The sequence below is a fragment of the Panthera pardus genome, unplaced genomic scaffold (genome assembly GCF_024362965.1).
Source record: "Panthera pardus isolate Hobbes unplaced genomic scaffold, ASM2436296v1 HiC_scaffold_16, whole genome shotgun sequence".
Taxonomy (NCBI): Eukaryota; Metazoa; Chordata; class Mammalia; order Carnivora; family Felidae; genus Panthera; species Panthera pardus.
In genome coordinates, this window is record NW_026526721.1 from 132,149,495 (window position 1) to 132,174,546 (window position 25,052).

General features: G+C 41.5%; 2 long non-coding RNA genes across 9 annotated transcripts in view; one reads left to right on the plus strand and one right to left on the minus strand.

Annotated features, from left to right (window-relative positions):
- Window positions 1-25,052, plus strand: part of LOC109258784 (uncharacterized) — a 76,595-nt gene that overhangs the window by 36,036 nt on the left and 15,507 nt on the right. For all 8 annotated transcript variants that reach the window (XR_008422596.1, XR_008422599.1, XR_008422598.1 and 5 more), the window contains 3 exons: window positions 93-362; window positions 2,605-2,834; window positions 3,755-3,871. This is a non-coding gene — a long non-coding RNA (uncharacterized LOC109258784). The remainder of the gene's footprint in view (window positions 1-92; window positions 363-2,604; window positions 2,835-3,754; window positions 3,872-25,052) is intronic.
- LOC109258798 (uncharacterized) overlaps window positions 1-25,052 on the minus strand; it is a 35,322-nt gene that overhangs the window by 1,259 nt on the left and 9,011 nt on the right. Inside the window, exons 2-3 of the long non-coding RNA XR_008422601.1 lie at window positions 22,992-23,169; window positions 225-430 (exon numbers count right to left, since the gene is read on the minus strand). This is a non-coding gene — a long non-coding RNA (uncharacterized LOC109258798). The remainder of the gene's footprint in view (window positions 1-224; window positions 431-22,991; window positions 23,170-25,052) is intronic.

Sequence of the window (25,052 nt, forward strand, 5' to 3'; positions counted from 1 at the left end):
TGTGCGAGAGGGCTGTTCTGGGGCCTCCGAGGGACTTGTTCAGGAGCCATAGGTTATTGTGGTTGGCTAACTCTTAGGCTTCCATTTTGCAGAGTGAAGTATTATATCTGAGAAGATCTGAAGTGCTCGGGGCAGCAAACAGGGCTTTGGAGGCTGTCTGGGGAAGGAAGCAGGGAGCAGCGAAGGAGCTGACTAGAAGAGGATTTGGAAGGGAACCAAGATACCCCTTAGGAATTGAAGAAGTCTGGTGTTGTGGTGTGTGAGGTCAATCCTCTCCCCATTCTCTCCAACAAAACCTTCAGTAAATTGTCTCTTCTGTGAGTGCATTGTGGATCTGTCTTGAGGGGCACATCAAATGGTGAGTTCTGTTTCCAGGAGGTTCAGGGTGAGAGCAGGTGCTGCCCAAGGGAGCCTGGTTACACTGGGAACACTAAAGAAAGGAAACACTAAGCAAATAACTGAGTGAATACGTGAACCCTGGAGCTCCCGTGATCCTCCACTAAATCATAATCTCTGGCAAGGCCTATAATCTCTTCAGCCCAGTCCCTAGCCAAATTCTGGAACTGGTCAGCCTACCTACTCCATTTCCCATTTCCTTCCATCCCCACTTCCCTTCCGCTCTCTTTTGCTTCACATTGTGGGTTTTGGGATTGAAGTGATTTCTGTAGCATGAACTCTTAGTTTATTCATTCCTCATTCCACATTCTGATTCATTCCACATTCTGATGTGTGTTGAATGCTGTGTGAGGCCTGGCACCACGTGCAATGGAGAATTCTAAGAAAAGATGGAATTCATGGTCAGCAAGAGAGAAAAGACTGGGCTATTCTAAACGGCAGGAGGAAGCAGCTGCCCCAGAAGAGGCAAGAATAAAATCCTGTAATTATTCACAGTGAGGGAAGCAGGTTCAGTGGAGACAGTGAAGGATAGAGGGCCAAGAAAGGCTTTGCACACACGATGGCATCTAAGCCAAGGTTTAAATTAAGGGTGACATTTGGACATGAAGAAATAAGGATTTCAAGGGTAGAGATTGGGTGAGGGGATAATTTCTGACATGCTCACTCTGCCTTCCACACCAAAGTGCTGCTGACCTGTGTCCAGGCCCCTCTGGCTCCTTCCTCAGTGCTCTCTTGGCCCAGAAGGGAGCTTCACGGACATACTAATAAAAAGAAACCAGCCCCTGTCTTCTCTACCCACTCCTCAAGAACCCAAGGTTCCTTTTCATCTGTGACCTTCTGGAGCCGGTTCTCTACCCTGGTCACCCAGTCAGAGAAGGGAAGAGCTAGTGTCGAAAAGAGCAGTGGGATGGTACACCAGAAGCCTGGGATGTGAGGAGGGAAACTGAGGCCCAGAGAAAGAACTTTGATGCTGTATTCCCTTAACAGTGCTCAATGAGTAAATGAATTCATGTCTATGTCTATTTTTTGCTCCATGCCTTTGACTCCTCAAGGGCATGAGATGAGTCTCACCCATCTTGGTGTCCCCAGCACAGAGCCTAGCCCATTGTAGGTGTTCAATATATGGTAACTGAACTAGCTTTCTAGGGCTAGGGCAGTGGTGCTCAATGTATGGTCCCAGACCTATAGTGTCAGCATCAGCTGGGGACTTGTTGGAAATGTAAATTCTTGGGGCCTCATCCTAGACCTACTGAATCAGAAACCCTGGAGGCAGAGTCCAGTAATCTGTTTAACAAGCCCTCCAGGAGATTCTGATGCAGGTTAAAGTTTAAGAATGATTGTTATAGAATATTTGAGCTTAGAAGACTTGCTCTGGCTTTGGGACATCAAGAACTCAGATGCTTTTTCTCTGTAACAGACACTTCTTTATACTATTCTATTGCCACCCACCATCTTTACAAAAAAAAAAAAAAAAAAAAAAAAGGAAAGAAAGAAAAAAACACGAAAAAGAAAAATACCACAAAGATATCACCAATGACCAGGAAGAAATAAATCAGTAATGGCAGGTGGTTATCCTTCCTGAAAAAACAGAAACTTTGCCTGTAAAAAAAATACATTCAATGATTTCAAAACAGACTTTTTATAGCATAGGAAGAGAGCAAAGAAAAATGTCAAAAAAAATTGAGCTGTGGTTTTATGTGAAAGTGCCACTCCTTTCAGACAAAACCACCTGCTCATCTTCCTTGTCAATCTCCTTTGTCATCCCAGATAATTCCGAGGAGCTGCCACCAGCTGATTCCTTCTGGAGTGAAGGATCCTGTAAAATTCATTATTTTCTTGATCATTGACAATGTTCTAGTACTTATGGGATGGGCAGAATTGACGGGATCCTCTTTCCAGCATATGCTTGTACCTGGCAGATAAGAACAACGAGGATGATTTACATATGCCCATAGAATATCAATTCCCAAGTAATCTTGGTCCTCACTGCGTGGTCAGTACTCTGCTGGCTTTGTATGGAATGGTTTTTTTCCTATCCTCATGGAACCCACAATCTAACAGGATGGTTTGATAAATGCACACAGAATGAATGACAGCCTTTAGATTAAGGCTTTTGAGTTAACAAAGTGTTCTCACAGATACAGTTTCTTTTTTTTTTTTTTTAACGTTTTAAAAAAATGTTTTATTATTTATTTTCCAGAGTGAGAGAGACAGAGCACAAGCAAAGGAGGGGCAGAGAGAGAGGGAGACACAGAATCCGAAGCAGTCTCCAGGCTCTGAGCTGTCAGCACAGAGCCCAATGCAGGGCTTGAACTTGTGAACCTCGAGATCATGACCTGAGCCAAAGTTGGCCACTTAACCACCTGAGCCACTCAGGCACCCCTCACATTTGATCCTTACAACAGATCCTGGAAGTATCACATAGTGGCTATAGCAAGGTAAGTTCCAAACTTGGAGCTACAAAATGAGCTTGCGATAAATGAGAAGGGAATCTTCCTGACTTAATAATCACTCATTGGGTGGCTAAATAGTGGGTGGCTGTATTCTCAGGGAGGCAAGAGAGGATTGTAATTGTATCTAAGAGAGCATGGATCCAACCAGTTATATAAGCCATGATCTGAAAAAAAAAAAAAAGCTTCTAGATTGTATTTTTTTAACTGACTCCCACTAAACAGACTAGCTAGGTTAGCTGATGTGCTGTTTTCTCTGTAAGACATTCTGATGAATGCCCACATCTCACTAAAAACTTCTGGCTGGAAGTCCAGTCTGATGTATATCTCCTAATAACATTATAGACTTTCCTAGACTCAGTTGGGTTTGTTCCCAAACCTGTTTTATGCCAGTTGTGCCTTTTGTAATTATATACTTAAATAAAATACTATGTTAATCTGTGAAATAATGAGTGCAAAATAAAAAAATGATGAGTTCTTGTACTGATGAAAATTAAGTTAGGTGCTGTGAAAAACTTGGCCAAGGTGCTTTTTATTAAAGTTACCATTGAATGATACGTAAATGAGACAACTTTGGGTTGAAATTGTAAAAATCTAGAAGTATTCTGCCCTCAGATTGCTTCATAGGGACCTTTATGTTCTTCCTCCACTTTAAAAAAACCTAAAAGGAAATTGTAGATGACTCCTTGTAGGTGGGCTTTATGCAAGGGAAATGAGGTAAATTTTAAAGAATCGGTCTTAGTCCTAGATCAAAAGATTGACATACAAAGGTGCGTTTAAATTTTGGAATAAAATGTTGAATGCATTCTTTTCTTATAATTCCCTCATTTTTTTCCAGTGAACTTTTCCCCTATTTACTTAAAAAAGTATTCTGCTAACACACTACACTTATCAATTTTATTACATAGGAGGGCTTGAACTGAACTATGTCTGCATGGAGCGCAACCAAAGAAGAGTCAAGTGTGCAAAAGAATAACAAGTCAATGGTGTTCTCCAGGGCTGTCCATTAGAGAGCGTAGACTCAGGTAATTGCCCCTTGGAGCTCTTTCCCATAGTTCCCCTTGGAGGGAATTATTGGATGAATTCATTATGGATTGATGTCACTGGCCATTGGGATTGTTGAACACACCCCATATTCTGATTTGCTCTTCACCAAGGAATCCTCTGTCTACAATCTGGCCATCCATGTACATCTCCTCCCGGAAGAGAATGTGTTGATTAGAGAAGGCTTGAGTCCTGCTTCCTAAAGTTAATGTTTTTCATCATAAATTAATGAATTATTAACATAGTGTTTAATTTATGGGAGACAACACCTACTGTCTCTTCCAATGCTTCTAGTGAAAACATACCTTGAGGACGATGGAAGTTATCCAACGGTATTAATGTATCTGCCAATATTTAAATGTTGGCAACAGCAATACCACCATGTGATCCAAATGAAATTATCATTTTATAATCCATGTGTTAGAATCTATGATGCAGAAAGATACCTTTTTTTTCTTTTTTAGTTTTGACACCTAACTTAGGGTCTGGGTCTCTGGATCAGCAAATGAGTTTATTTGCTATGGATTGAGGACCTACTATGCACAATTCACTGTCCCACATGACTTATATACATTCAAATAATCCTAATAATCTAGCAAGTAAGTTTTACTGTATTCATTTTATAGATGAAGAAACAGAAACTCAGAAAAGTCACTTAACCAACCCCAAGCATGCACAGCTAGGAAGAACTGATATGAGAGGTCAGTTTTCTCTTGCTTCAACATATATATATATATATATATATATATATATATATATATATATATACACACATATATATATGTGTGTGTGTGTGTGTGTGTGTGTGTATATATATATATATTTGTTTCATTTGGTAAACAATAACCACAAGTTAAGAATTCCAAATACTCCACATTATCAGGAAACAGTCTGAAAGAAGACAGGGTCAGCCATATGACCAAATAAGTGGGGCAGCATTGATGGGCTCTATGCTTGCACAGCCCCCTGAAATGCAAAGGTGCTAACATCAGGTAACACAGCATGCAGCTGCTCTGAGGAGAGTTAAACACTTTTTCTGTGATGCTTCAATAGCCAACACAATGAAAATTATTGATTGTTAGCTGTTTATCATGTGCCAGGTACTGTGCCAAGCATTTGAAATGCATTTAATCTTACAGCAAACCTAAGAAGATATCGAGGTGTGAAGTGTGAGCGAACTTACCCGAGGTCATGTAACTAGTAAGTTGAGGAGACCAGATTCAAATTCAGATTTAGCCCGGCTCCATAGTCCATGCCCTTAACCACCTTGAGAGTCAACCTCCCAGTTAGAGCAACCGTTTCTTGAGTGACTATTTTGTGCCTGGCATGAAGCTAAGCACTTCATATACGTAAACGCGTTGATGTATACAATTATATTTTATTAAGTAAGTGCAGGGAGTTCTATAGCACTTGGTACATCCCTGGTTATAACTGGTTCTTTATTGGTTAGAATAGGGTGATGGTGATACAAGGATTTGCACTTAACTCATGTTTTGTGTGACGTACCAAGTTTTAGAGACATGATGTGATATAAGGCAGAGATGTAGGGGTACCTGGGTGGCTCACTCAGTTGAGTGTCTGACTTTGGCTCAGGTCATGATCTCATGTTTTGTGAGTTTGAGCCCCGCTTCAGGCTCACCACTGTTAGCACAGAACCCTCCTGGGACCCTGCCTCCCCCTTTCTTTCTGCCCCTTCCCTGCTCACGCTCTCTCTCTCAAAAATAAATAAACATATTTTTAAAAAGGCAAAGGTGTAGTCTTGGTAGCAAGACTATTCTGTTACATCTTGACTTTTCCACTTTCTTGTCTAGTGGCCTTCCATAAACTATGTTATAAATTGTGTACAGCCTCAGTTTCCTCATCTGTAATAATGAAGATGATAGTATTTGCTCTGCAGAGTTCTTGTGGAAATAAAAAATGGTATTTGTAAGGACTTGGAACAAGATAAGAACTCAACAAAACAAGATTTTAAGTGTATGAATACATTGCCTGGCTCGTCAGGAGTATTTGAGAAATGGTAACCATTATGATTGACACCTATATTATAATTATTTGCTGGTTTTCTCCCCCCCTCAGCTGATCGGTTGATTCATTCAATAAATAGTTATTCAGCATCCACACTATGCAGGCACAGAACTAGGTTGGACATAAAAAAGTGTGATCTTGATATACATGGCTTTGGCCTTCAAGAGGTTTACATTCCAGTGGGGAAAATAGAAAAATGAGCAAATGTATTCGTGCATAAAATTGTGATAATTGCTGTAAGGAAACCCATGATGTGCTGGGAGACAAAAGGTGGGTAGAGTAAGGGGGCGGTCTGAGAAATCTCCCTTGAGGAGGTGACATTTAAACTGAGATCGGAAGTATGGGAAGAGCAGGACAAGTTTTCCAGGAAGAAGGAGGCCCGACAGGACTGAGGACTGGAGAAGTGGCCTATGTGGCTGGAAAATGAGGCCACTGGGAAAGAAAGAGGGATCAGGGACAGGCAGAGACTAGACTCTGTGGAGTTGTGCAGGTTGTGGTGAAGGGATTGGATTTTATTCGGTGGAAAGCCATTGGTGGGTATTAACAGGCGAGTGTCATGACTGAAATGGTATTTTGACAAGATCATTTTGGACATGTGGAGAACAGAGGGAGCAGGGCAGGAATACAGCAAGGCAACCAGTTAGGGAAGGCTATTTGTAGGGGTGTAGGTGAGGAAGGATGATGCCTTCAGGTAGGGTGTGCCAGCAGAAGTGGCAAGAAGGTCACAGCTTTTAGATATTATGTTGAGATTGTGTACAACTCAAGAGCAGGGACAGGCCCAGATTTAATTTGGGATCACATAGGTAGTGAGATGCTTACACGGTGGGTGTTCAACAAGTGTTTATGAAATCGGATGGTAGAAATTAGATATTCTATAATAAGACTGACTATGGTATCATAGAAGATTCCAGTATAACATAAATTTTAAGGGAATGGGCTCTGGAGTTGGGCAGGCTTCTCCACTTACTGGTTGTGTAACTCTGAGCTATATTTCTTCATCTGTAAAACGGAGCTATTCATTGATACAGGTGAAGACACATCATGTACTTAAAATGCTGTTCTTCATCTTAATATTCTTCCTCATTAAAATAAGCAAGTTAACAAATGGGATAGTACCTCTTCTACTTTTAAGCAAATGTCACTGGACTATGGAAACCTCTACCAACCCTGGTCATTATCCAGATACAAACATCAAGTCATTTCCTCATATCCATCACTGTCTTCTCCTCAGCTTCTTTTTCTTTATTTTTTAATTTTTTAAATTAACTTGTTTGAATTTTATTTTTTAAATTAATTTATTTTTTAATTTTAACGTTTTAATTATTTATTTTTCATCACTTTTTTTATTTGTTATCAACCATGGAAGACCCATATATGAGTTATCTACTGCTGTGTAATAGATTAACTCAAAACGTAGTGGCTTAAAACAACAAACATTTATTATCTCAATAGTTTCTGGGGCTGAGAAATTAGGAAGCAGCTTTGCTAAGTGGTTCTGACTCAAGGTCTGTCATGAAGTTGCAGTCAAGATTTTGCTGGGACTGTAGTCATCTCAAGGCTTGACTGGGGCTGGATGATCTGTTGCCAAGATGGTTCCCTCAGTTCCTCACCACATGGACCTCTCCCTAGGACTATCTGAGTGTCCACACAGCATATCACTGGGTTTCCTCCACTATGAATAATTCAAAAGAGGGCAGAAATGAAGCCATACACCTTGGATCCTGATCTTGGAAGTCACATAAATATCACTTCCAGCACAATCTATTAGTTAGTAGGAGTAAGCCATTAAGTCTAGCCCACACTTGAGGGAAGGGATTTAGGCTCCACTTTTTGAGAAGAGGAATGTTAAAGAATTTGTGGACAGGGGCACCTGGGTGGCTCAGTCGGTTGAGCGTCTGACTCTTGATTTTGGTTCAGGTCATGATCCCAGGGTTGTGGGATCGAGCCCTACACTGGGCTCCGTGCTGAGCGTGAAGCCTGCTTGAGATTCTCTCTCTCTCTCTCTCTCTCTCTCTCTCTCAAATAAATAAAATGAAAAAAATTAAAAAAAAGAATTTGTGGACATATTTTAACATCACCACAATCCATAAGATGCCTTAAATTTAAATCTTGATGAAATTTTCAAACACTCTCAGATCTGGCCTGGGCTGATCATTGGCCAAAGAGCCCACCTCTCCTTTTAATATCCTTCCTCCTGATACACACACATATTTTTTCATGACTTAATTCCTCTTTTCTTTTAATTAATTTTGTTGGCATAAAACAGGCAGTATATGCTACATGGCCTGCCCCCTCCCTGAATATCCTCAGATAATTTTATAATAAATTATAAAAATAAAATAAATTTATTTTTTAAGGAATGTAGCCACTGTTGACACTAAAGAAAGTAAATTATGAACACTATAAGGTATCATGGTAATGATAAGTACAGTTTACTGAGGGGTTTACTCTGGGCCAGGCATTTTATTAAACAATGTGTGTGTCATATCCTGTGTGAGATCTTCACGCCAATGCTGTGAGGTAGATGCAGTTACCAGATAGCCCCCCAAATCCTCAGCCAAATGAGGATAATGGTATGACTTCCCCACACTGATTGAAGCACAATTGGAAAGAAGCTAAAGAGAGATTTTTTAAATTGAAACCAACGGAACAGAGCAGATCCCAGAACTTGCCCCATGCATGGTTAGGAATGTTTTATACCAATAATGGAGCTGGCACTACAGATTGGGGAGAAAAGTATGGAACATGCAATATACTTACGGGAAAATTTTTTTGGGTTTGGTTCCTCCCTCACACAGAACACAATAGTGAATTCGAGGTAAACCAAAGAGTTGCGTGTGAAAAGGAAAATTTCAAAACTTTTAGAAGAAAATGTAGGAGAATACCTGTTTGATCTCCATACAGGAAACAGTTTTCTAAACAAAGAAAAATAGGCAAGGAAAGTGTTGTCAAACTTGGCCCTGTGAAAATTAAGAACTTGTGATTATCAAAAGAGGGCAGAACAATGTGAAATACAAGATATAATCTGGGAAAAGAAATTCACAAAACATAACTGACAAGGAATTCTATCCAGAAAAAAAAACGTACGTTGTGTAATATATATATATAAGACATATGTTTTATAACACACGTTTAATACACACATATTTTAAAAATCAATGAAAAAGCAAAAACTCTATTAAAAAAATAGGCAAGAGGCACAGAAAGGTATTTAATAGAAAAGAAACCATGAATGTCCAATAAACAGGGAAACATGTTCAATCATTTATAATTAGGGAAATACAAATTAAAGAATGAGGTAACATTTTATAGCCCCCAAATTGATAAAACATTTTAAAAACATGTTGGTGAAGCCATGGGTTAACATGAAGTCTTATACACTGCTGGTGGGAGTATAAATTATTCCAACCACTGTTAGAAATAATCTGGCATTATTGGGGCGGCTGGGTGGCTCAGCTGGTTGAACGTCTGACTTCGGCTCAGGTCATGATCTCGCGGTTCGTGGGTTGAAACCCCACGTTGGGCTCTGTGCTGACAGCTCAGACCTGGAGCCTGCTTTGGATTCTGTGTCTCCCTCTCTCTCTGCCCCTCCCCCACCCACGCTCTGCTCTCTCTCTCACAAACATGAAAAAAAATTTAAAAAAGAAATAATTTGGCATTATCTAGTAAAGCTGAACATGCACATAAAGTGTTCTGTAACCCAGAAATTCCTAGGAATGGGTGGATCCCTCCTCCTACTAACTCATACACGTGTGCAACTGAGGTAGGTTCAAATATGTCCACAGCAGCACTTCGATTGTAGTGAAAACAATAAAATACTATTTAAATGGCTAGCAATAGGAAAATGGATCATCTTTGCCATACTTGTGCAATGAATACCTTGCTACAATGAAAATTAATGAACTTTAGCTACGTACACAAGATGGATGCTTTTTTCCAACAAAATGTCAAGTGAAAAACATCACGTTGTAGAAGAATATATGGACTATGATAACATACAAAGTGCAAAAACAGGCAAAACTGAACCATATAGTGTTAAGACGTGTGAAAATCTATTTTTAAAAAAGTGATGGGATGATATACACACAGCTTAGAGCAGTGCTTACTTTTGGGAAAAGGGAAGTCAGGAGAAAGACACGGAGGTGGGGCACAGAGGGGACTTGGGACTGATAATGTTCTCTTTCTTGAACAGAGTGGTCGATCCATGAAAGTTCATATTTAAAAAAAATTTTTAAGTATATTTATTTATTTTGAGAGAGAGAAAGACAGAGCACACAAGTGAGGGAGGGGCAGAGAGAGAGAGAATCCCAAGTAGGCTCTGCATTGTCAGTGTAGAGCCCGACATGGGGCTCAAACTCATGAACTGTGAGGTCGTGACCTGAGCCAAAGTTAAGAGCCAGACACTTAACTGACTGAGCCACCCAGGTGCCCCAGTTCATACTATTATTACTAATACTTTATACATTTTTGTAAGTATTAAATAAGGAAGAAAAGTGGAGATCAGAAATGAGAAGATGACTGGAATGGATGGCTATGTATTAAATAACTCAAGGAAGTGATGATATCGTTTGGAGATACCAGTCTGTATTCTCTTTTACCTTCTCTATCAACCTTCCCTATTCCTCCCACCTCCCCACTTCCAAAAAAAGAAAACAAACAAACAAAACCATATAAATAACCCATAATTTGAATACAGTTATTTTAAAATTAAACAAAATAAAAAACTAACGAGTAAAACCAAGATACCAAAGATAATCCTAAAAGCTGAGGAGACTGTTCTGCCACAACATTAATTCCTCCCAGTCAGGTGCACCCTTTACTCTATGATATGAGCAGGAGGTGGTGATAATCTGGTGGAATGCTATTATACAGAAAGCCCCTTGGAATCAGGGTCTCAGAGAGCTGTTTTTAACCTTAAACATCAATGCTTTTGTCCTGAATAATCTAGAATGCCTGACTACGTAGGCTGCAATCTGTCCATGTATGCATGCATCCATCCATCCTTCATCTGTCCTCCAGCATTGAGTTGCTCCTTCATGCCTGGGCTAAGGAGCTCCTGGAGAGGATGTGAACAGGAGTTAGAGGTAATCGCACTGCGGGATGACAGTGTGAGGTTGGAATCAGGTCTTGGGCAGACTTGGAGGCACGAGGTCACAAGGGGGTTGCTCTGCTTGCCTGAGAGGGCTTCATAGCAGACAACTCTGTGTCTTGATATGTCCTGATGCGCCTTGAAGATCAGAGGAAAAGCTTTCAGACATGTGGTCTTCAAACTTTTTGTTTGTTTTGCTATGAACTTGTTAGAGAAAATATGAAAAGCTATGTATAGTTCATAATTTTCATTTACATTTTGTTATGAGTTTAAGTAGTTGTAAAGAGTGCAAGTGTCTGCTTATTATGAATACCAACATTTTATTATTTATTTTTTTTAAGTTTATTTAGTTATTTTGAAAGAGAGATTGAGTGTGAGTGGTGGAGAGAGAGGGAGAAAGAGAATCCCAAGTAGGTTCCCCACTGTCAGCTTGGAGCCTGACGTGGGACTTGGTCCCATGAACTGTGAGATCATGACCTGAGCCAAAATCAACAGTTGGATGCTCGACCAGCTAAGCTACCCAGGCACCCTTAAATGCTGATATTTTAAAACAAACCTTTTGCACAGTTCAAAAACTGTTTCCAATGGAATCTATATTCTATGGTAATTTGATATATAATCATGTGATAAAAATACACAAGGGCAAACTCTTCATAAAGTATTGACATTTAAAACAAGACTTTTATATGATTTTTAAAAATGCTTCCAATGGAACCTATATACCATGGTGATTTGCCATCAGCATCATTTTAGAAATAGAAGAACAGGTTCTTAAACGTTGCATCATTCTTTCTTCTCTTTGATTCCTATTTCCCTTCCTTTACCTCATAAAACTTTATCCTTATGAAACATAATTTGTGTCATCTTTTTCTATAACAAAATAATATATATAAACTCAGAGCCTATAAGTCTCTAAGTGTTAACACATTTCTTCTGGGTTGAGTCATACAGTCATCACTGGTATACAAATTATGAAAACAACATAAATGTGTTTGGGTAATTATTATTTTTAAACAAAATGTTTATTGGAAACAGATCTTTTCATAAGAGATATTTTCTTTATTTACATTGCTCTGCTTTTTAAAACAAATTGATATTTCCATGTTGACTATTAATAAAATTGCCAAAATGGAATAGGTTTCAGCATCAGTACTCATTCTATTGTTTCATTTTTTATTTTTATTTTTTTAATTTAAAAAAATTTTTATTTATATTAGAGAGAGAGAGAGACAGATGGAGAGCGAGTGGGGGAAGGGCAGAGAGAGAGGAGGAGACAGAATCCAAAACAGGCCGTAGGCTCTGAGCTGTCAGCCCAGAGCCTGTTGTGCGGCTCGAACTCACGAGCTGTGAGATCATGACCTGCGCAAAAGTCGGACAGTCAACTGACTGAGCCACCGAGGCACCCCAATTTTTTTTTGTTTTTTAAAAGATGTAAATGCTGAGATATTTTGTTCATATTTAAGCAGCGGGATTGGAAGTTTTGTTATAGAAATGTCATTTTAATTCTTTGAATTTTTTTGAGTTAAACGTTCAAAATCACTTAGTGGTTGTTTTTTCCTCAAAATTTATTTTTGTATTAATGTATTTATCTTGAGAGAGAGAGAGAGAGAGAGAGCGGGTGTGTGTGTGCGTGTGTGTGTGTGTGCGCCCGCGCACAAGTGCGGGAGGGACAGAGAGAGAGAGAGAGAGAGAGAGAGAGAGAGAGAGAGAGAGAGAATCCCAAGCAGACTCCCTGCGGGCTGTCAGTGCAGAGCCTGATCAGGGGCTCAAACTCACAAACCTTGAGATCATGACCCGAACTAAAAGGAAGAGTCGGACACTTAATCCATGAAGCCACCCAGGTGCCCCTCAAGATTATTTTAAAAGAACACTCAGTGGATAATTGACATCTCCTTCAACTTTGTTGCAAGCAAGGAATCAATACTCTTTGACTTGTGAAAATGTTTGTAACCATTTATTAGAGTGAGTCAGTTTCTCAGTCATAACATCGATGTTTCACATTGTTGCTTTACCAGGGAACCTGGTGGGTTTTGTATGGAGGCAATGTATTCCCTAAGATGTGAGATGGAAGGAGGAGGGCCTTTGCTCTGTAAGGTGGAAAGATGTCCATTTCACAAAAGGAACGTACAACTTTGACCTCATTTTTTCTTAGGTAGATTTGAGAAAAGAGGAAAAACAGGCTTTGAGGATCTGAAAATTGACTCCCGTAAGAACTCAAGACTCACATGGAAAGTTGTCCAGATTCTTGCTATTGGAATGTGCTCTGTGGACAGGCAGCATCAGCATCACCTGGGAGCTGGGTAGAAATGCAGACTCTTGGGCCTACTCCAGACCTACGGAATCAGAATCTGCATTTGATGGAATCTCAGGGTGATTTGCAAGCACATTCAAGTCTGAGAAACACTGAGCTGGACCACCGCCACTCCCCTCCCGGAAGAACGTGGCTTCGCAGCCTGGAATCTGTCCGTGTTCCCCGCGTGGGCTCCTTCCTAGGGTAGGCTATCATTTAAATACCTCTTCAGCGTCTGCTGCTAATGCTCCTGGCTTCCGTTCTCTACGAAGTCTGCTGGTTGGGTTTCTAGCAGCCTATGGGACTGGCTGAGCTGGGCTTTCTGATTACAAATAATTTGAAAAGCTGCTTATGTAAGACTAGATGGCCCCTAAGGGACCCTTGGTAAGTGTTGGTTGATAGCTCTTACTTCCTTCTCGCTAATGGTCAGATTTGGGTAGGTCTGTTTTCCTCCCTGAGTTTCATTCCAGCCTGTGATTTTGAATCACTTGATGTTAAGATTGGCAAGACCCGCCTGTGTCACGGAGAGATTTCCTCCCATCATCCCTGTGAACACTGTCATTAGGGGAGCTGCAAATAGAATAGCTTTTTTTTTCCTTTTTTTTTTTTTTTTTTTTTTTTTACGGAAAATAAAAGCCCATTCAAATCGAGGGTCAAAAGCTACTGGCTCTAACAAGAAGAAAATGGCTGTGGTTGTATTTTTGAAATGTTTTCGCCTTTCTCTGTATTTTTTGCTGGGTTGACAGTTGTGCTATCTGAGCTTGGCCTAGCCCTCCGCCCTCCCTTCTGGCCCCACATTCACTCTCCATGTGTGTGGGATTCCAGATCTCTAAACAAGGGCCCCTGGCACCAAAGCTTCCCTCTTGGGCACAAACACCCTAGTGGCAGTGGTGTTTGGGAGCAGAAGTCTGTGGGAAGGAGCATTTCCCCGACATCATTCTCACTTTGCCTCCACAGCAGAAAAGCCCACAGTGTGCTGGACAGAGCAAGGAGACTGCCCAGAGTTCAAAATCTGCTCCATCACTCATTAGCTGAGGGATGCAGACAAGTTACCTAAGCTCTGTGAACTTCTATGTCTCTATCTCTAAGATGGCCAGCAGCTCAAAGGGCCACAAGGGAATTAAATGAGGCCTAGCACATAAGTAGCTGAATGGATGTATATAACAGATGTTGCTCCTCCTTCCAAAACAAATGGACAGTGCTTCTTAAAAATCATTGCTTCATAAAATCATGGGATTCTAACCCAGAGCAAGTTCTTAAAAATCATCTCATTCACTCGTGAAGATACTGGCGGAAAAATAATCTGCACCGACGAGCCAAATTTCAGATTTTACAATAGCACTTATATGCCAATAATACTTTAAGATGATGGTGGCCAAGAAGACACACGTTTCTCTACTGCTGATCAACCACAGATCAGTGTTATAGGTTATGAGAGCTAAGTCAGAACATGAATAGACAAGAGAGATCACACAGTAGAGCAGAAGCACAGCACTGAGAGTCCTCAAATGCATTTTTTTTTCCTGCTTTGCACAGCATTTTGTATAGTGAAATTATATACCCTTATTAGCAGTTTCCAAAGTGTGGTCCCTAATCAGCAGCAGCAGCAGCAGCAGCAGCAGCAGCAGCAGCAGCAGCAGCTGGGAAATTGTTAGAAATGCGAATACTCCAGCTCGGGCCCAGGCTTACTGAATCAAAAATCCTGGGGGTGGGACCAGCAGTGTTTTAACCGAGTTTACATGTGATTCCCATGCACACTAGAGGTCAGGAATTACTGGTTTATATTATGACAGCTTACAACCATCTTTTCCAATGCAAAGTAAAATGATATCATAAATGTCTTAGCATTTTAATTTCCTCACCTCCTTGACATATACTGTGAAAATTCCAGATACTACTGTCTGCTGATTCTTGCAGAGATATGCATGAACACAGTCACCAGATATAACTTTCTCCACCGTCCTGGGTGGGATTTATTTAATCATGAAGTAATAATAAGGAGAATGATCTTTTTTAAAAAATTTTTTTTTAACATTTATTCATTTTTGAGAGCCAGAGAGCGCGAGTAGGGGAGGAGAGGAGAGAGAGGGAGACATAGAATCAGAAGCAGGCTCCAGGCTCTGAACTGTCAGCACAGAGCCCGACACGGGGCTCGAACTCACAGACTGTGTGTGATCGTGACCTGAGCCGAAGTCGGACACTTAACCGACTGAGCCACGCGCCCCTTTAAGGAGAATGATCTTGAAAACCAAGCAAATGAATTTTATCTCACTTCTGTTCTCTAGAAATACCTTTCTTCTAGAGTTACAATATATTTATAAGTTTATTACAAATTATACAGACCACTAGGTTTTCATTTCCACGCTTTAGCAATCCCATCTAAAGACGCAATTGCAATGAAGCCCTGTGTTGTCTGGAACGTGGCAACGTCTGTGATGATTTTATGGTGTCCCACAGGCAGAGGCTCTGGGCCCCTCTGAGGGGTGTCATCGCTCAGTCCCACCTTCTGCTTCCTCTGATTTACTGCTTCATGGTTAAAAGTCAAGGAGAAAGTCAGATGTTAAAAGCCTGTACCACATTCTGCCTCTCATTCATATTCCCTTATCATTGGCTATTTATGAGTCTGCCACAATCCCCCAGATTAGGGATCCTTCAAGGGCAACTGTCATCTGTTTAATTCCCCTTCTACAAGGTAGGCATGAAGTAGACATTCATGAACATAAGTGAAACAGAAGCCCAGCGAGGCCGAGAGGCTTACTGAAGGCTGTGGGTGCCCACGGCTGCTCCTTATTGCTCCCTTTGTTGCACCATTTCTGTTTATTGTGTGGGCTTTATTACTTACTTTATTTCCATGTGGAATTCTCTAGAGACTTTGTAAGTGATTGACTGCGTTCATCCCCAAAACTGCGGATACCGGGCTTTGTAAATATGGTGGAAGACAGGAGATCCGCAGCTAAAAGCTTCCTAATGAGGACAACTCGAACATGTTATTTTCAACATTCAACTCCCAAGTTTGAATAATTCATGAAAAAAAAATCTGTTGAACTAGAAGTGACTGGGCTATTTTAATGAAAGTAGAGACTTGAAATGTTTCAGAGCTGGAGATTATGTGAGGGAAGTGCAGGCAGGGAGAAGTGACCAGCCCAGCACAGGGTGAGCTCAGGTCTTCTCTGACCAGGACTCCCATTGTCCAAGGTCACACCAGCCACGGTGGTGGTCAAGCCCAAACCAGAACCAAGACTTGGAGATGCACATGCTCAGCTGTCTCCACTGAGACACACAGCTGGCCACAGACACCAAAGGGGGTCCGGCCCAAGGTCCTTCTCTCTTGCATTGCGGGGCCACAGAAGACACAGCAGATTGTATTTCCTTTTCGGTCTTCAGTGTAGCTCAGTTGATCTCAGCTGGCTGTACTTTAGAACCCCTTGGGGAGCGTTTACAAAATCTGGATGCCCAGAACCCACCCCAAACCAATTAACTAAGTCTCTTGGGGTGGGACCCACGCCTCAGTCTTTTTAAATCTCCCTAGGCGATCTCAACCTGCAGCCGAGTCTGAGAAACATCAAGTCTAGCCCGTCTCAGTCTTGTTTCTCCTATTCCCTTAAATGCCAGCAGATCTCTCTTGTTACTTCTGTTTTCTTTTGCTAATCCTCAGGTTTTAACGCTGTAATCACACAGTTTACGTTATGGGTGCCGCCATTCCAAGCCATTTAAGACAACTGCAAAAACCTAGCCCTGTAGTCTTCTCCTTATCTACTTGTCTCTCTGTTGGCTTGGTTTCTGTGTCCCTCCTCCTGGCCTCCACAGGGTCACTCCGCCAGGGCCTCACTCTCCCTCCAGGAGCTGCCATTTGTAGCCCTTCTCTGCACCTCCCCTCAACACCTCCTCCTTCTGAGCTTCTGCGGATGGCAGCTGGGGGGCTGGACTAGAGGGACTGGAGGCCCCCCGCTGGACGAATCTTCAGGGAGGGCTGCTCCTGTGGTGATTGGTCCCAGAGGGAACAATTCTTGCAACAGCTCTTCTCTTCTTGCAGGCTAAGTGTGTGGGTGTGCAGCAGGCATTTGCTAGGGAACGTCGGCAAAAAATAAAACTTTTCAAGCTTCAATTCTGCAGACAGATTGAGAGGCCCCCCAACAGTTCAGAATTGCCGAATCTGGCTCCATCCACCCACTTAAGCCCCAGGAAGTGGTAGGTCGAGTTAGATGTGTTTGGATTTTGTTAACAGTGGCCTAGCTTATGGGAGTTTAAATCAGAAGGGTGATACTTTAAGATAAACCAGTAACAAGTAATTATTGGACACTCACTGCATGTAGGGCACTGTGCTAGACATTGATAAAACCATGTGGGAGGTCACCACTGATAAAGGTGCTTTATGAACAATAGAAGGGAAGGAACAGAGGTTTGGGGCAGGCTGTGGTCAGTCTGAAGTTCAAGAAGAGCAGAGGGCTAAAATTCAGTCCCAAGGCAAGGATAAGAAGGAAATAAAAAGAGCCATAAAAGGGGGAGGAGGCGGGGTGAGTAACACTGTGTGTTTAACTTCCTAGGATTTAAAGTCCTGGAATTATTTGCCTAGCCCATGCTCAACAACCATACTGCGGTCTCCATATTGTTTTAATCTCGCCATTTTGACCCTCAGGACATTCAGACCCCTCAGAGAGCTTAGCAAACAGTATCTCAAGATAGCTGCAGCTTCTGTCTCAATCTGTCTCCCCTGTGTGTGTCTCTTTTTGTCATTTTCTGACTCCTACACTTTATCTCCCTTGCTATGTCTTAGATACATAGCATTTTTTCATGGATAAGTAAAGAAATAAATCTAAGCTCTCAGCCTATTACCAAGTAATAATGAATATTCCTGATGGAAATAACCACCACAAAATAAGAGTAACAACAGCTAAAACTACATACCCGGAAAAAAATGGCCTGAAGAATCCAACCTTGACCAAAATGTAGACACCCAAATCTGACTGGGGAAAAATTGGATTTAGTAGAAATAATGGCCACAAAATGAAAGGCAGATGTTATAATTGGGAAAATTTGACATGGATGAAAACCTGAATCAGATTTCATTGTAACATTTAAACAGAAAAAGAATTAATGCTGATGAAAATAATTCCCATAAACTATAATAAAAGTGGTAAAACTGGAAACGAATTGTGCTTAGGGAATCAATGAATTTTATTACTTAATGACATTTGTTCTGGGAATCTTCATGCACAGTTGGTGGGAACATAAATTGGTGCAGCCACTATGGAAAACAATGTGAGGTCCCTCAAAAAATTAAAAATAGAAGTACCATATGATCCTGTAATTTTACTTCTCAATATTCACCTGAAGAAAACAAAAAAACTAATTCAGAAAGACACATGCACCCCTATGTTTATTGCAGCATTATTTACAATAGCCAAGATAGGGAAACAAGCCCTATGAATGAATAAAGATGTCATGTATACATATATACAATGGAATATTACTCAGACATAAAAAAAGAAAAGAAATCTTGCCCTTTGTGACAACCTGGATGAACCTAGAGGATATTATGCTGAGTGAAATAAGTGAGACAGAGAAAGACAAATACCATATGGTTACACTTATATGTGGAATTTAAAAAACAAAGCAAATGAACAAACAAAAAATCAGAAACAGAATCATAAATAGAGAGACCAAACTGGTAGTTGCCAGCAAAGGAAGAGGTTGGAGAGTAGGTTGAGGAGATTAAGGAGATCAAGAGGCACACATTTATAAAATAAATAAGTCACAAGAATGAAAAGTACAGCATAGGGAATATAGTCAATAATATTGTAATAACATTGTATGGTGACCGATGATAACTACACTTACTATGGTGAGCACTGCATAATGTATCTAATTGTCAATCACTATGTCGTACATGTGAAACGAATATGATACTGTATGCCAACTATACTTCAGTAAAGAAAACACTTATTCTAGGGGCACCTGGGGGGCTCTGTCTAAGCCTCAGACCCTTGATTTTGGCTCAGGTCATGATCTTGCGGTTGTGAGATCAAGTCCCAAATTGATCTCCAAGCTGGGCATGGAGCCTGCTTAAGATTCTCTTTCCCCAACTCGCTCTGCCCCTCCCCTGCTTGGTCATTCTCTCTCTCTTTCAAAAACAAACAAACAAAACACTTATTGTAGAAATTACTTTCTTGATAGAAATCTATCAATGTTGGCATAATTTTGATCAAAACATTTATGGCCAAACTTCCATTGGGGTAACATTACAGTCAAAAATTACCATGACTCCACAGAGGCTGCCTCCTGAAGAGGCAGCTGGGTGGAAGCTAAATCACAACTCCAGGGTAAAGACCTGGGAATCTGTATTTCTAAAACAATATGCTCCCTTTTGAATCTTAATTTAAACAATTTAAAAATGTTTTTGGGGCAGCTCACCTGGGTGGCTCAGTTGGTTAAGCATCTGACTTTGGCTCAGGTCATCATCTTGCAGTCCGTGAGTTCAAGCCCCACGTCGGGCTCTGTGCTGATAGCTCAGGGCTTGGAGCCGGCTTTGGATTCTGTGTCTCCCTCTCTCTCTGCCCCTCCCGCACTCATGCTCTGTCTCACTCTCTCTCTCTCTCTCTCAAAAAAAAAAAAAAAAAAAAAAAAACTTAAAAAAAATTTAAGATGTTTTTGGGGCAACTAAGAAAGTTTAAGCAAGGACAGGATATTAGATAATATTAAGCAATTATTATTATTTTTTAGGTATAATAATGATGTTACAATCATGTTTTTGAGAAGTCCTATTATGGACTGAATTGTGTTCCCCCAAAATTTAAATGTTGAAGCCCTACCCCCCAAAGGGATATATTTGGAGACAGGGCCTTTAAAGAAATAATTAAGATTAAATGAGATCATAAGGGTGGAGCTCTAATGCAGTAGGCCTGGTGTCCTTATAAGAAGAGGAAGAGATACCATGAGTGCATGGGCACAGAGAAAAGGCCATGTGGGGTTACAGAGAGAAGGTGGCCATCTGTAAGCCAAGAAGAGAGGCCTCAGGAGAAACCAAACCTGCTGATGCCTTGATCTTGGACTTATAGATTCCAGAACTGTTAGAAAATAAATTTCTGTTGTTTAAGTCACTGAATCTATGGTATTTTGTTATGGCAGGTCTAGCAAACTGAGACTAGTCTTTACTAGTCTTTACATAGTAGAGATACCTACTGAATTATTTATATGTAGAACAATATGATGTCTGAGATTTGCTGTAAAATACTCTGGGGAAAAATGCTTCGGAAATAAAAATTTAGAGTAATAGATGAAACAAGACTGGCTAAGAATTGACAATTATTGGAGCTGGGTAACAGGTACACGGAGGTTCATTACACTATTCTCTTCTATTGTAGAGTGCTTTTGAGAATATCCAAATAAGTTGAAAAAATTGACAGTGACAATTGTAAGGTGATTTTGATACATATCTAAAGTAGGTAATTACTGAGAAAGGGTTTTCCAAAATCTGGTGTTCTAACCCGGGCTGAAATAAATGTGTTATTAACATATACTTATAAATAAGAATTTAACTGAATTCAATAAGGTGGTAGGGAAAGGAATCAAAATGCCAAACACAAGCACTGGAGCTGCGGGCAAGGGACAGCAGGCAGGGAAGAAGGAATCAGTATTTACCAAGCGCCTAATGTGTACAAGATGCTTTGTAAACATTATCTTTGGATGCTCACACAGGTCTACAAAGTAGACTTTTTAAAGTTTTAATTTTTTAAAAAAGTTTTAATATGAAGAAACTATGGCCCAGAGAATGTGAATGAATTCCCAAGACCCCTCACTAGGAGATGGCTGAGCTGGGATTTTATTCCCACCTGACTGCCTCCAAAGCTTGCATTCTTTCCCCTACCCATCACCTCCTCTCTAGATATTACCAAATGCCAGGCCACAAAGGGCAGAGAAATTTTGAGGAGAATGGGATCATAGAGGGATGGGGCCAATAGGGACTGACAAAGGACCGTAAAGGGCTTGAGCTTGGATGGAAGTCCTGGAGGTACAGCAAAGGACAGGAGAGCATCTGAGGGGTGGGGAGGGATGGCAAGACGCAAATGCAGAAACTTGGTGGCGGATAGAGAATGAGATGCCACCGTGGGCTCTTGGCTCCTGGGGAGACGTGGTGAGGGCAGGATTGGGTTATGGGCAGTGAAATTGAAAGAAGAGGTGTCCCAGGACTTGGACCTGGATATAGTTGGTTAAAATAACAGATTTCAAATCTAGGTGGGAAAATGATGCCTCCATCAACAGATGAGGAAAGCCAGGAGGAACTTCTTTCAGGTGGGGAGGGGAGAAAGAAAGAAATACAGGTTAAACGTGTAGAATTGGAGATGATAGTGGAACATCCTAATGGAGAAGCCCAGATGGCAGTTGGGTTGACAGAATTTTAGATTTGAAAAATCATCTGGTCTACCCCTTCGTTCAAGAGTATGAATCCAAGAAGTAACCAGTGAGTCCTCAAATCTAGCTTACACTATGATACAAAATGTGATAGTCATTTTATTCTTGTCTGCTTACCATGTTCCAGGTACTGTTCTAGGCATTGGAGATGCCTAGCGGTAGATAGATTGCCTGAATTATTATAAAGGCCTTTTCATTGGTCTTCTTGCTTCCACCCTGGCATCTCCTTCATTTTCTCTCAGCCAGTAGCCATTATAGTTTCTTTGTTACACATATAGTCTATGTACATGGACTAAAAATGTAAACGGAACCCACTAGACTGTGCTGTGAAACGTACACCCCATAGGGCTATATGTGGCAGCCCCAGGAAAGGGATCCTGTTAAAAGACAGATCACATTACCCCTCTGCACAAAATGCTCTAGAAACTCTTCTCTACTCCCCAAACAGGTAATCCATACACTAGCCTCAGAACCTTGGTGCTCGTGCTTCCCTCTACCTAGAGAAAGCTCTTCTGCCAGATATCCATCCAGATCTCCTTCGAGGCTTTACTCAAATGTCACCATTTCCTTGAGGCCTTCCTTGGCCACCTATTTTAAATTGCAACTATTTCCATCTTCCTCCGCTACATTCCTATTCTCCTATACCTGGCTGTCGCTCATGCTCATGCTCTTGCTTTTTTTTTTTTTTTTTTTTTGCCTACTTGTTTTTTCCTAACACACTATTTATGTTAACTTTAAGTTGTCTGTCCACCTTCATTGGAATAGAAGCTAGACAGTGGCAGGGCCTTTTGTCCCATTTGTTCACTGTTCAAATCCCAAGAATTCATAACGGTGCCTGGCACATAGGAAGTGCTCAACGAATGAATGAATTCATCGTTTCATGACTGAAGTACGCATGAGAGCGTAACTGATTGAATAAAGACATAGGCTGAGTGCTGAGGGATGACAATGCGGTGCCAATTCAAGCTACCTGAGAATGTCAGTGTAAGTTTCACAGAAGAGGTGACACTTGATCTGGGACTTGAAAGGGAGGTGGGTCGAGGCAGGTGTGGTAGGCGGAATAATGGCCCCCAAAGATAACCAGGTCCTTTTTCCTGGAGTCTGCGAACATTACCTTTATATGACAGAAGAGACCTGCAGGTGTGATTAAGTATCTCGAGGTGGGAGAGATTGTCCGATATTATCCCGGTGGACCGCCAAATGCAATCACAAATACCCTTATAAGAGGGCGACAAAGGTAGGTGTAACAGCAGCAGAAGTGAAGGTGACAATGAAGCAAGATACATACTTTGCTGCTGGCTTTGAAGACGAAGGAAGGAACTTGGAGCCAAGGAATGCAAAGAATGTAGTTCTAGAGGCTGGAAAAGACAGTTGGATTCTTCCCCAAAGCTTTCAGGGAGCATGGCTCTGCTGACACCTGCATTTTGACTTGGGTGAACTGAAGTTTGGACTTTGGACCTCCAGGACTGTGAGGAAATAAATGTGTGTTGTTTTAAGGCACATGGTTTGTGGTAATTTGTTACAGCAGCCATAGGAAGCTAATACAGCAGGTAAGGGCATCCTAGAAAGAGCGAGTCGTATGTACAAATCATGAAAGTGGCAGCACATTGAAGAATCCCCTGAGAAGCCGAATGGATCTGTGTTCAGCAATAGGGAATGGAGAAAGATGGGGCTGGGCAGGTAGCGGGGGCTAGATTGCAAAGGGCCTGGCAGGTCAGGTCAAAGAGTTGAGTGTGTTCCACTGGCATATACTGTGCTGTGTTGCCCAGATCCCCTTTCAGGACCGGTGGGCTTAAGCTTCATGGAGTGCTGCTAGCAGATGGCCCTGTGTCTCAGTTCTCTTGCACTCTTTCCTGAAGGCAGCCGCCTTGCCTGAACTCGCGCAGCTTCCTGGAGCAGCCTACATCTGATGACTGGTCTACATAGGAGTAGAAAGAGGCTGCCCATCTTACCCCACTTCAGGAGAACTCTGAAGGGCCGTCCCAGTATCGAAAGTCCCCCTTGGGATTAGTTGCAGCTCTGCTGTGATGACTTCTCCATGTGCCCAGTCCTGCCTCCTTTCCTCCTGGCCACAGGTGTTCATGTCAAGAGCTCTGCTGAGTAAACATCGGACCTGCTGGTCTCTGTCTCGTCCTGCTTCCCTGGGAACTCAGTCTGCCAATGTGAGCTAACAAGTCTTTAAGCAAGAGAGCGAAAAGTAAGACTGCCTTGGGTGGTGGTGGTGATAACTCAGATCAGTGTGAGGATGGGCTAGGTTGTGGAGAGATTGGAGGACGGATCGGTTAGGAAAATGGGGCAAAACTACAAGTGAGAGAAAATAAAGTCCCCTAGACAAGGGTAGAGGCAAAAGAAACTCTATGTGTGGTCACCAGCTTTTCCATAAACAACCTCATGGAGAGAAGGTCATCATTCCCAGCGAAGCCTTGTTCACTGCATGGACTAAAAAGAAGTCCTTCCTCACGATGGCCCAATCATTGCATTTTGTCCATCATTTCTAGTCTGGTTTTGTAGAACAGTCAACTTTTTTTCTTTCTTTTTTTTTTTTTTAATGTTTATTTATTTTTGAGAGACAGAGTGCGAGTGTGGGAAGGGCAGAGAGAGAGGGAGACACAGAATCCGAAGCAGGCTCCAGGCTCTGAGCTGTCAGCACAGAGCCCGACGTGGGGCTCGAACTCATGAACCGCAAGATCACGACCTGAGCCGAGGTCGGCGCTTGACTGACTGAGCCACCACCCAGGTGCCCCTAGAACAGTCAACTTTCTTACCAAAAATATGTTCTCTGTTTCTCTGGTGAAAAATCCACTTAGGGAAATAGATTTGACCAACGATTCTTCTTAGAACAAGAAGCCTACCAAATGGTGAAGCCTCCACTAGGAAGTGTTCTTTCAACTTTTTCTTGAATACCTCCAGTATCAGGGAGCTCATCTTTTTGCAAGGCAATGTATTCTCACTCTTAGCAGAATCCTTATATCAAATCTGACACTGCCCATAGCTTTTCACTTTGTTAGTTCTAAGTGAGGCATGATCATCAGCATGGAACTAAGTTTCGTAGCCCTGGTTTTAGAGTCAGACAGAACTGGGCTTAAATCCAGAGTGTGTTCCCAACAGTGTCCTCAGTCCACTTATCTCACCTAGTTTGCTCAATGTAAAATGGGGATAAGAATAGAATATACTTACTGAGGTTGTTGTTTAAAAGAAATGTTTAGGGGTACCTGTTGGCTATGACGTTTGATTTCAGCTCAGGTCATGACCTCACGGCTCATGGGCCCAAGCCCCGCATTGGGCTCCTTGCTGACAGCATGGAACCTGCTTGTGATCCTCTCTCTGTCCCTCCCCCACTTGTTCTCTC